The 12,071-nt window shown below is 38.4% G+C and overlaps 1 protein-coding gene and 1 non-coding gene across 9 annotated transcripts in view; both read right to left on the reverse strand.

The window, feature by feature from the left end:
- The window catches only part of SOX5 (SRY-box transcription factor 5), a 989,998-nt gene that overhangs the window by 726,066 nt on the left and 251,861 nt on the right, over window positions 1-12,071 (reverse strand). The window lies entirely within an intron of this gene.
- TRNAG-CCC (transfer RNA glycine (anticodon CCC)) lies at window positions 8,718-8,790 on the reverse strand. The gene has a single exon. It is a non-coding gene; the product is annotated as a tRNA-Gly (tRNA).

Consider the following 12,071-nt stretch of genomic DNA (forward strand, 5'->3'; position numbering starts at 1 on the left):
GGAAGCAACCTAAATGTCCATCAACAGAGGAATCAATAAAGAAGATATGGTACATATATACAATGGAATATTACTCAGCCATTAAAAAGAATGAAATAAAGCCATTTGCAGCAATATGGATGGACCTAGAGATTGTCACACTGAGTGAAGTAAGTCAGACAGCGAAAGAGAAATATCGTATGATATCACTTATATGAGGAATCTAAAAAGAAATGATACACATGAAGTTATTTACAAAACTGAAACAGACTCACAGACTTAGAGAACCAACTTATGGTTACAGGGAGCGGGGGAGGATGGGGGGAAGAGATGGGGAGTTTGGGACTGACAGGTACACACTGCTATATCTAAAATGGATAACCAGGGGCTTCCCTGGTGGTGCAGTGGTTGAGAGTCCGCCTGCCGATGTAGGGGACACGGGTTCGTGCCCCGGTCCAGGAAGATCGCACATGCCGTGGAGCGGCTGGGCCCGTGAGCCACGGCCGCTGAGCCTGCGCGTTCGGAGCCTGTGCTCCGCAACGGGAGAGGCCACAGCAGCGAGAGGCCCGCGTACCGCAAAAAAAAAAAAAAAAAAAAAAAAAAAAATTAAAATGGATAACAAACAGGGACCTACTGTATAACACAGGGAACTCTGCTCAATATTATGTAACAACCTAAATGGGAAAAGAATTTGAAAAAGGATACATTATATGTATAACTGAATCATTTTGCTGCACACCTGAAACTATCACAACATTGTTAATCAACTATACTCCAATATAAAATTAAAAGTTAAAAAAAATTATGCTGCTGCAATAAAATAAAGGTTGTCTGCACATGGTCTGCCAATTCTTTAAAAAACTTGTTTATTTTCATTAAAAATTTTTACTAAAAAGTACCCCAAACTTCACTTTTTTCAATTAAGTGAAATGTCACATCCGACCAACTGTAAAGAGACTACCATGGTAGAATTTACTTAAAATGAAACAGAAAAAAATTTGCCATATCCTATATGTAGGCAACACAGAAATACACAGGTGGTAATTTTACCCACAAGAGGGAGCCTGTATTTTTATATTTTTGTCACAGAACTTGAAAAACTGAATTAAAATATGAAATACTAAAAAGTGTTTGTTGATACCATAATCTTTATGTCAGGTCAAGTTTTAAGCTAATCAGATTTCAGTTGGCATATTTTTCTTCAATCATAGCATAACAGTATGTCAGAAGATTGGAATGATAGTTGGAATTTTTAAAAATGTCATACCTATATTGTAATTAGGGTGTTTTTTTTTTGGATATAATAATGAAGAGGTAACTGCTAAAGCAGCCTAAGAGGCAATTCTTCCAGGTGGTAGTAACATTAGTTGGATGAAATTGACTGGAATTATTATGAGTGCTCTACATCCAAATTGAATAGTATAGAAGTGAAATGATATCTTGGTCATCTTCTTCTCAGAAAAGAGGTTTATATACACCAATAATTCTCCATGTATTTATGGAATAGGAAACACTCTACTTTAAAAATTATAGTGGCCATTCTCACTAATATTACCTAAGACTTGTCTAAGAAAGGGTGTAACTGACATGACACCAGTATGATCTTTCCTTTCTTAGAGTTGAGAAAGAGACCTTTTTATTTAAATAAAGAAATCTAAGCTTTATTCCTTCACATCGCCTAAACAGTATCTTAAATTACTAAGACTCTCTAAATAAATATGCTCTGGGTTTTGTAAAAATAAACTGTATTCATCAACTTAAAAACTACCTTATAAAAATAATTTTGGCATATCTTATCAACGGAGAGTGAAATGTTCTATCACATTCAGAGACATAGTAATAATCCAGCTGAAATTTGTTTTGTGATTCCTTGTAAAGTGCAGGGAAGACAGATGATAAATTGTCCCTTTCCCCCAGAGTCCTTAGCTTCTTGACAATATTATATAACTGGGGCAGGGAGCTGAGGCAGAAGGGGTTAATCACTGCTGCTCTTCCTTCTGGAATTCCAATGTACCCATTAAATCATTGTTTTTTCTACCACTAGGGACTGTGAATCTAATGGACCTAAAATCAATACCTTATAAATGACACAAAAAATATATTCATTTTTTGGACTAATGTACCCTAGTGTCTGAATTCTATTTACACCCTCTACTTTAAAAAGGAACAACAGACCCATTTCTGCCAGTAAAAGGTTACTCAGTCACTCTGGTGACATGCTGCAGAATGCACTGTTGTACTCAAGTGCAGCATGAGGGAAAGACTGGTGGCTGCAAATCCACCACTGCAGAAACTTTAAACCTGTTGCAGTGCACTCCTGTTAAGATACACAATCAGAAAGGAGCATGCAGGTAGCTTCCAATAGCTTTGCCATGTTCTGAGGGTGGATTTACATGTCTCTGTTTTATTATCTTATTTCATAACTTACATAAAATTTTCAGTGCATCAAATATTACCTTACAATATTGAAAAAACAAATTCCGCTTAATAGTGAATTCTATAATGATTGAAGAAGCTCAATAAAAAACCCTAAAAGACAGAAACGCTCACTAGCATACCAAAGAAACACTAGCCAAATTAATGTAGTATGAGATCACACCACATTAAACCACAGTCACAGGCGAGCTCTGAGGAGACTGAGGGCACTTCATCTCAGTGAAACAACCAAAAAAGATACAATGGCTATCCGTCGGTTTTTTGCATATTAAGAAAATACGCTGAGAATTCCCTGGCGGTCCAGTGGTTACGACTCAGCGCTTTCACTGCTGTGGCCCGGGATTCAATCCCTGGTCAGAGAACTAAGATCCCGGCAAGCTGCACGGTGCAGCCAAAAAAAAGAAAAGAAAAGAAAAGAAAATATGCTGATGAGAAGGTTTGATATTTATATACTATTTTTATTAATCCAAAGGACCCACATACTTACCTCAGAGGCCATTCTTATCACTTTGAAAGTATTATGCTTAGTTTTAAAAAGGAAACTTCAGTTTACAATCTATTCCTAACTTCATTCTGAGAGTATCTTCTATCTTTAATATTTTTAAGATATCAAAGGTAGAGCAACGCTGTAAAATGCAAAAATACCTGCAATGAAAAGATAAAAGTACGGCTAAAAAAGAAGAAAAAGAAAAAGAAAGCTATAAACTAAAGGAAGACCTATTTTCCTGGAAAAAAATATCATTTGACTCACTTTTTGTTTCAATGGGTACAGACTGAAATAGAGAATAATGAATAAGGGAAAGCAACTTTAAAACAGATTTTTCTGCGAGAACTCTAGCAACAGGTCAGTATGATGTTGCTTGTTCAGTTTTATGGCTTAAAATCCGCAGAGTTATTAAAACTACAAAACAAAAAAGAAAAACTGTTGTTCTTTATTCCATTTGCCAACCAGAGTCATTTATCCCCTATTAGATAAAGTATAATAGACTCTACCGAAAGGGTCATTGGCCTTCCATTTAATGATATTGCCAACCCCAATCTGCATTTTCCCGGCAATGTCCCTCAACACAGAATAAATGGCTGATCTCTTCACAATAACAGCTGATTTCTATTTATTAAGCTAAAAAGGTCACCATTTTCTACGGCTGGGCCGCCCTGCACTATTGATAATTTTATGCATAAACAAATGGCAAATTTGTGCCACATAAATATGCATTAGCAATTACTTTTCCTCGGGTAACGCTCACCGCATGCAAATGTGTACCTCACAGGGCCTGCTCGCTTTTGTTTTAGCTCTTGAACAGTCAAACAAAAGAGCACAATAAACAATTTTAAAATTGCCGATCAATAAGCCATGCAAATGCAAAGGTAAATGGCAAGAAACTTGCTTAGAAACAACTAAACAAAAAGTGAGGGGGGGAGATGGTGGAAGAATTTTCTTTTTTTTATTATTTCATTTCTTTCTCTTTCATAGTGAAAAGGCTAAAGCCCTCTTGACACAGAACAGCTAGCTAGGCTGGTGCTAAAGCAGATGCCAGATGGGGGAAAATAGAAAATACACACATGTTGAATCAACACACACACACACATACACATACACACACCCCAAAAAAAGAGGTCTGGGGAAAACTGTGTTCCTATGTGATTGCAAATGCATCACCTATTCAGATTTCTGATTTTTCCATTTCAGAGATTCAAAGAAGTTTTAAACTGGGAGGTGCTACAGAGACACACAGCCGCATCTCAATTCCACTGCACTGTGCCATGTTGCTGTTTTCTAGAATCATCTGCCTCAGACAAAGGAAATATACATGATCAGTAAGTAGGATATTTTTAGGGACATGAGGAAAAGGAGTAAATGAGGAATATACTGAGGAGAAATAAAAAGCATCTCACAAAACATCTACATACCCAGGTGTTTAATACCAAAAACCCTTATCTCAGAGCAATTCAAGAATAGTATTGGGCATAAGGATAGAGAGAGATGGGAGCTAACAAGGAAAGAGGGAACAGGGGTGAGAAAGTCTAGGGGAAAGAATGCTGAACATGAAAATGAATGATAGCTCAAGAAAAAGTTGGTATTTTTTAATGAAAAATTAACTTTAATATGAGGTTTTTTTGGTGCACTCTACCAGACACTGTTTTAAGATCCATTACCCTAGGATCTTCACAGAAACCTCTACGGGTTGGTACATTTCATAGCACAAGGCCCACGGAGGTTAGGAAACTGGACCAGTTAACTTAAAGCTGTGCTAGACCTGAGCTTTGACCCAGTCTGATGCCAGCACCTGCCACTTCACTGCCCAGTACTGCCACCCGCTCTTGAAAACGCATCCACTTCGACCTGATTGAAAATCTCTTCCCCAATGTGTTGGTGGCTTTGCCTTTGTATAAATAAGTCAAATTGTATTTTAAAAATGTAAATTCAGGACTCATATCAGTTTTTAAAACTAAGTTATTAAAATACTTTAAATTTTGTAAAATATGCAAATACTAATTTGTATATTAGTACGAAGATACATTAGTACATGTCCACTGAGACCATGTTGTAGTCTTAATGATCATTTGAGAAGAGAAACACACTTTGTGATCCCCATCTTGATCTTAATATAATTAAAGGTTTTACTATTACACAGAGGTCTAGCCAGCATGAACAAGAAAGTAGTAAAGATAAATAAAAGTATTCTTGGCCTAAATGCAAATAGGCAAACCTGAAAATCTAAAACCAGCAGGTAGCTCTGCCCTGTTCAAAGCCAAGATACTCTTCACAGGGGCCTCTCAGAATCCCTAAGTGGATACTAGAAGTCAAACTCATTCTTTAGAGAAGGCTGTGAAATTTCTCCTGGCAATACTTCCCCCTGATAATATCAGTGTCGGGAGATCAGGGCCGTCACTGGCATATAAAGTGCCTTTGTGTGAATAAGAGAAGATGCCCCTTAGGTGGACAATTCAGAAAATATGCTACCTGCACAACCATATAGGATGGCCCTAGAAGACACTTCATATTTTTCTTGGTTAAAAAAGTGTTATTTCTAGTATTAAACCTCACTTTTTTCAGAGTTAAAGATTTTTGAGAACCAAGTACCCACTTATTATTATAAAATCAGTACAGATGGATTCCAATATTTTATATATTAATTCAAATAATTACATAGCTAGCATACTCCCATTTTGTTATGTTTTAATTCTTTTTGGTCTTTGCACCTGAACATATAAAAACTTGAGTATGGTTTTTCTTTATCAACTAAATGCATTAAACATGTGCTGAAGAGCATTACTACGTAATAGCCCAAGTTTTCATTATCATCATTCCTTGCCCAATTCCTCACTCTCTATGCAAGGTAAGGACTTCAAACTAAAACCACGAATATTCCAACTAATCTGGAGTTTGTCTGAAATTTATCAGTGCTTGTGCAGCCAGCTCTGTAGAATGCATGTAAATGGAAGTGCACAAGAAGTGTGCAAAAAACTTGGTGTGTTATATGGACACGCCAGTATCCAAAGGCTCAGTGTGGCAGAGGCTAGGTCAAATAATTACACTGTGCGTCCCCAATCCCACTTTGATAGCAACAAAATTAGGTATAGGCAGAGGGTACCTTTTGAGGGACTGAGAAAGTCATAAACAGCAACAAGAAATTCCAGCCAGGACTAGAACTTTGTGCAGAAGGAGAGTCACTGCCTCATGTGTCTTGGGTGAGGGTCTGCCAGCCTCTTTGCCTTAGATCCTTCCTTTGTCCATCTCCTTCTCTGCTGACCCCTGTGGGCCAAGTTTCCCAGGCCCCTCTGGCAGTCGGCTTTGAGGTGAGTTCAGCTACCGGAAGGAGTCTGGAGCTCAGTGTAAACTTGTGCGTGGGAGCATGCATGATGTGGAGGGTGCGTGTGCCCCTGCGTCTCCTATTTCTCTCTCTCTTTCATTTACTTTTTAAAAACATTTAATTACAGACAATTATATATTCAAAATAGAGACTTTAATAAAACAAACCCTCATCAACCAACTGCAAGGTTCAACACCTATCAACCTTCTGCTGTTTGACTTTCTGCCCTTCTTTCTCTCCTTTGCCAGGTGTCTCACGCAGCAGCTCCATTTTTACCTGGTTCCACCTCCCACCAGACAGGCCCCCATGGTTCCAGCTTACATCCAGTGCCCCTGGTAACCGTGTCTCGTCCCTTTGCCTCCAGCCTAAGGGCAGCAGCAACTTCTTCCTGCTCCTGACCTCTAGGTTGCTCTTTTGCAATTTATTATTGTCAATGTGTAAGCATTTTATTACATGCCCCTTTTTAAAATAATCACAGTGAGGGCTTCCCTGGTGGCGCAGTGGTTGAGAGTCCGCCTGCCAATGCAGGGGACACGGGTTCGTGCCCCGGTCCGGGAAGATCCCACATGCCGCGGGGCGGCTGGGCCCGTGAGCCATGGCCGCTGAGCCTGCGCGTCCGGAGCCTGTGCTCCGCAATGGGAGAGGCCGCAACAGTGAGAGGCCCGCGTACCGCAAAAAAATAAAATAGTCACAGTGGCTTCTGTCTTCCTGCTGACTACAAAGAGTGTTTATTTTATTTTATTTTATTTTTTACCACCTACTGGCAGAACCATTATTTATCCTTTATTCATAGTTCCCTTGAAGCAGGTCAGGCCACCTAAAGTATAAGACCCTTTCAACAGCGTGGAGCCCAGCATGCTGGTCCAATATTGTCCACACCTGAAGTACGGTTCCCGATATATAATATTCACAATGTATTCAGGTACCAGACAATCTATTCTTATTCCAAATATTTTGTCAACTGCTCGTTTATATCCTGTCTTTTATTGACTTGTCTTAATCTATGGGCCAATGAAGAATCATCAGAGACCTACTACTGCTCCTGGAAATTCTACCCCAGTGCCTAACATTTTGGGAATCTGGCCAGTCTATTTTAAGGAGGTAGCCCAATCTGTCATGAAAATACATTTTTCCAATGGTAGATGGCAGAGACTAGTTAACTAAGTTTATGTCTTAGAAAAGACATGTTTAACATGTAGGCACTTGTTTACTCATAACAAAACATGACCTTCTGATGTTAGGAATGCGCACACACACACACACACACACACACACACACACACTCACCATAAAAATGACTGATGTTAGATGGCTCTTACAAAATTACATTTTGAAAAATTATGGGACTATGAATCAAACATATAGATTAAATTCCCTGAAATAGACATGTGCTTAATAATTAATGGGAAAGGATACAAGTAATATTTATGATTTTATCTTACCCCAAACACTCCAATAATTATGCAGTAATCATATTGCTAGGTGAAGACATACTTATCAGATTGGAACCCTAATCTGTATGGAAATTTTAAAACATAAAAGGAACTTAAAATTGAAATGATGGATTAAATACACACATTGCAACTTTAACCTACTTTAATACAGTATTTTGTTTACTAAAATATTAAGACAAAAAGATCTGCTTCAAGGATAGTTCACAAGACTTTGTAATTTTTTTTTTGATGTGGACCTTTTTTTTTTTTTTTTTTTTTTGCGGACACGAACCCATGTCCCCTGCATCGGCAGGCGGACTCTCAACCACTGCGCCACCAGGGAAGCCCTGATGTGGACCATTTTTAAAGTCTTTATTGAACTTGTTACAATATTGCTTCTGTTTTAGTTTTTTGGCCACAAGGCCTGTGGGATCCCAGCTCTCCATCCAGGGATCAAACCCACATATCCCCCTGCACTGGAAGGTGAAGTCTTAACCACTGTACCACCAGGGAAGTCCCATTTTTAATGGCAGCGATCACAATGCAAGCAAGGATGAGATGTGGCATTGGAGAGAAGAGAATACAGTTAATAACTGTAGTGTGTCCAAATCAAAATTAGATATAACCAATGCTCCATGGTAAGGCAGTATCTTAAATACGGGTTCCAGAACTGATTTTCATCCAATAGATAGGGAACTGGATGAGTATTCAACAACCAGAAAAAGTCAGCAGGGAACACAGTTGGTATGACAACTGTGCTAAAACAGGTACAATTAGGAGGAGAAGATACATTCAACCTGAAAAAGATCAAACTTAAGAGTAAGGGAGGGCACCAATCATTAAGTTCAATCTGATATTTGAAGGGTTGCCATTTGGAAAAGTATAGACAAGATGTATTGTCTCATGCTCCACATGAGAACAAGGTAGTATTTGTTTTTTTTAAGATGTTTGAGCATCACATGTTCATCTTTTTTCAATATTTATTTATTTATTTGGCTGCACTGAGTCTTTAGTTGCAGCACGTGGGATCTTCGGATGCGGCATCGGGATCTAGTTCCCTGACCAGGGATCAAACCTGGGCCCCCTGCGTTGGGAGCACAGAGTCTTAACCACTGGACCACCAGGGAAGTCCCTCTGTTTTTGTTTTGATGGCAGGGTTATAAGGAGGTAGTAGATTTCAGTGCATTGTGAAAAGCAACTTTCTTTAAAATGAGTTGTCCAGCAGTAGGATTTGTTGGAGGGAAGCCCAATGATTTAGAGTTTAAGCCAAGGCTCTGGATTCACGGTGAATGGGTCACCTTCTGGCTTTGCTACATACTACCCAAGTGATCTTGGACACAGTCACTTAACCTATCTATGCCTCAGTTCTCTCATCCGCATAATCTTCCAAATATATTCTATACTGAAAAGGGGGGCAGAGGTTCAAGCAGGACAAACTCTCAGAGGTCTGAGAAAAGGATTTCTGAATGGAATGTTATATTGGGTCATCCAGCTTTTAAGATCCATTCTAACCTGAGACTAAGTTATTCTATTTCTCAAAGTTCAGGCATATATTTTCATATAATTTCAGGCAAGGAAGGCTAGCACCGAATATTTAAAAGGGAGAAAAGTTGCTGGCAATTCTGCATTATTAAAAAGGTTTCAGCATGAGATAGAGAAAGGATATTCATTTTTGACCAAAGATAAAGCTATTTAAAAAAAAAGAATCTATTAAATAAAATTCACACAGTATTTTTAGTTAATAAAAAACACATAAGTCAGAAATAGGGTTACTTACATCAGCAATATCCATTTTGAATAAATTTACAATATTAACTTTATTTTCTCCTCTTCAGAGTTTCTAGTTACTCAATTTATAGATACTTCTTGGATACTGAAGAAACATGAACAAAGTACTTATGCTTTTTGAACACTGAGTGCTGCTTCCTTGCTGCTGTCAGCCCAGCCTTTCCACTACTCCTTCAACCATGCCTTCTGTCACAGCCACTCAGCACATGGCAACCAAGAACACAGAAAAGTGAGCTAAGCAGGGCTAAAGGGCAGCTTCAAAAGCAGTGATTCTCAAATCCTTTTTTGTTATGCCCCGGGGTTCCGCTAGTTATTTCAAGGAATGCTCTAAAATTTTCAAGAAATTCTTAAAACAAAATCATTCTACTTTTTCTCATCTTAACAATTATAGAGCTCTTTAGACTTTTCAAGGCATTTTCACTTAAACTATCAGATCTGATCCTCATGGCAATTCTTGAAGGTACGAATGACAGGGGATGATCCCTCTCTTACAGATTAAAAAGAAAAAAATCAGAAAAATTATGACATGACCCAAATCACTAAACTACAAAGCAACGTAAGAAAGGCAAGAACCCAAAACCTGTCTTCTTTCTTTCCCACCCATGCTCTGTAACAGATTACACGCAGTATAGAGAGGTCATTTTGCAATCCCTCAAACTATGGAAGCATTAATTTACTTCTGGAGCTGTGAACGTTTACCAGGATTATACTACACTCTCTATTTACCTTCTTATTCACTGATAGATGTTCCCATTTTAAAAAACGGAAATAGCTTCTCAGTGCTTCTCAACCAAGGGTGATTTTGCCCCGGGGGACATTTGGCAATGTCTGCAGACATTTCTGATTGTCACACTGCAGGGGACACTATTGGTAGCTAGTGGGTAGAGGCCAGGGATGCATCTACACTCTTGCAGGACATTTGAGGATAGCTCCCCACCACAAAGAATTATCCCGTCCGAAATGTACATAGCACTGAGGTTGAGAAACCCTACTTTAGCAGTATTTTTATTTAAGCCATCTGTTTTTGTCTCTTATTTTTGTTACATAATCGCAATAATGCTTTCAGATTGTAACATTTCCTGAGTTCTAATGACTGGTTTGGCATTAGGCTATCAGCTCTTGGGTCGTCACTAATTCCACAAAATGCCCTATGCCTTAATCTTTGCTCTTTGGCAATATGTTGAACAGTGGTTCAAGTGACAGAGGTCACCATGACTGAGATAAATGCATCATAAAATAATTCGTCATGGTATTTAGAACACTTTGCTTATAAAAACGTTGAAAATAAAGTGAAGCAAATGGAGAAAGTCAGAAGCATACATTTCAATAATATGAAATGAAAATGGAAATTTATTTCAGTTAAGGGAGTAACATTTGACTTTCCTGTTATGTACAGCTTACATCAAAAAATCACAACAATTGCACATCCAATCTAAAAAATAAAGTTGGTTATCTTTTTATGTGCTAAGTTATTTCAATAAGCATTATAATAAGTAATAATATCCTTTCTGCAGAGAAGGCTGTCACTCTTTGCTCTTGTCCTGTTACAATCTTTTCTGAAGCAAGGGCTCTCAAGTCTGTTTCCTCTGGATAAGGTCCAGGGTACCTTCTCCGGACTTAGTTCCAGTCTTAATATGAGCCAGATAAAGGCCCTGATTCTGGGGCAGCAAGTTGCCTCAATCATAAAGAAGCATCATGGTATCTCCTATGTAGTATTTTGCTTCCTTAGTCTTTACCTTTTGGTGTCTTCAGATACGTTAGCACCTGAACGATGAATAAGGGATTTAAAAACAACCTTTTTAAGTTCACGTATCCCTTTAAGAATCTGAAGAAAGCTACAAACCCACTAGATACAAATTTCCATGTTAAAAGACCATTCTCTAAAGGTATTTTGTATTTCTGTACTTCTCGTGAGGAAAGGCACCAACTAGCTTTCTTCAGAACTACCTTTTCAAGGATATTTTAGAGAGAAAGCCTTAGAAGACAGAGGTAGAGTCTCCCTCCAGAGCGTAGGGCAGGTCTGTCTACTGTCCAGTGTCATAGGGATGATGTTTACTTAGTGGCAAAGATTAGGTATGCTTACTGCCTGATACAAAAGAGTCAGGTTCCCTAAGCTCAGATTTTCTCCCCCTGAAGTGTAAACCTCACCAGGCTCTGTCTGAATCACTGAATGGGACTTAGGGTTCAGGGAACTGGTACAAATGCTAATACACTGGCTACTACTATTGCTGTGAGTGATAACTGCCCTTTGTCCCTGATCCAGGATTTCCGTGTTCTGCCAACATCTGTGAAACTGTGGCAGGCTAATGTATTAGCTTGCAAATAGGGTAAATATCTCAGACCCTTCACAGTTCTTAACGATGCACACAAGCAACATTAAGCATACTCTTGTAACAGATGGCCATTTTGCCCCATATCTAAATTCAGAAGCCTAAAAGGATCTGTTTTTATTTCTTAGTCAGTAAACAGAAAGAAATGACCATTAAGTTTCATTAAAGTTAAGTTTATCTCAAAAAAAATGTATTTGGCTAATAATAATACTGATAGCATTAACTGAGTGCTTTCTATATGCCAGGCACTTTGTTAGGAGCTTAACAAACATTACTTATTAGTTTATTCT

The sequence above is a fragment of the Delphinus delphis genome, chromosome 11 (assembly GCF_949987515.2).
Source record: "Delphinus delphis chromosome 11, mDelDel1.2, whole genome shotgun sequence".
Classification (NCBI taxonomy): Eukaryota; Metazoa; Chordata; class Mammalia; order Artiodactyla; family Delphinidae; genus Delphinus; species Delphinus delphis.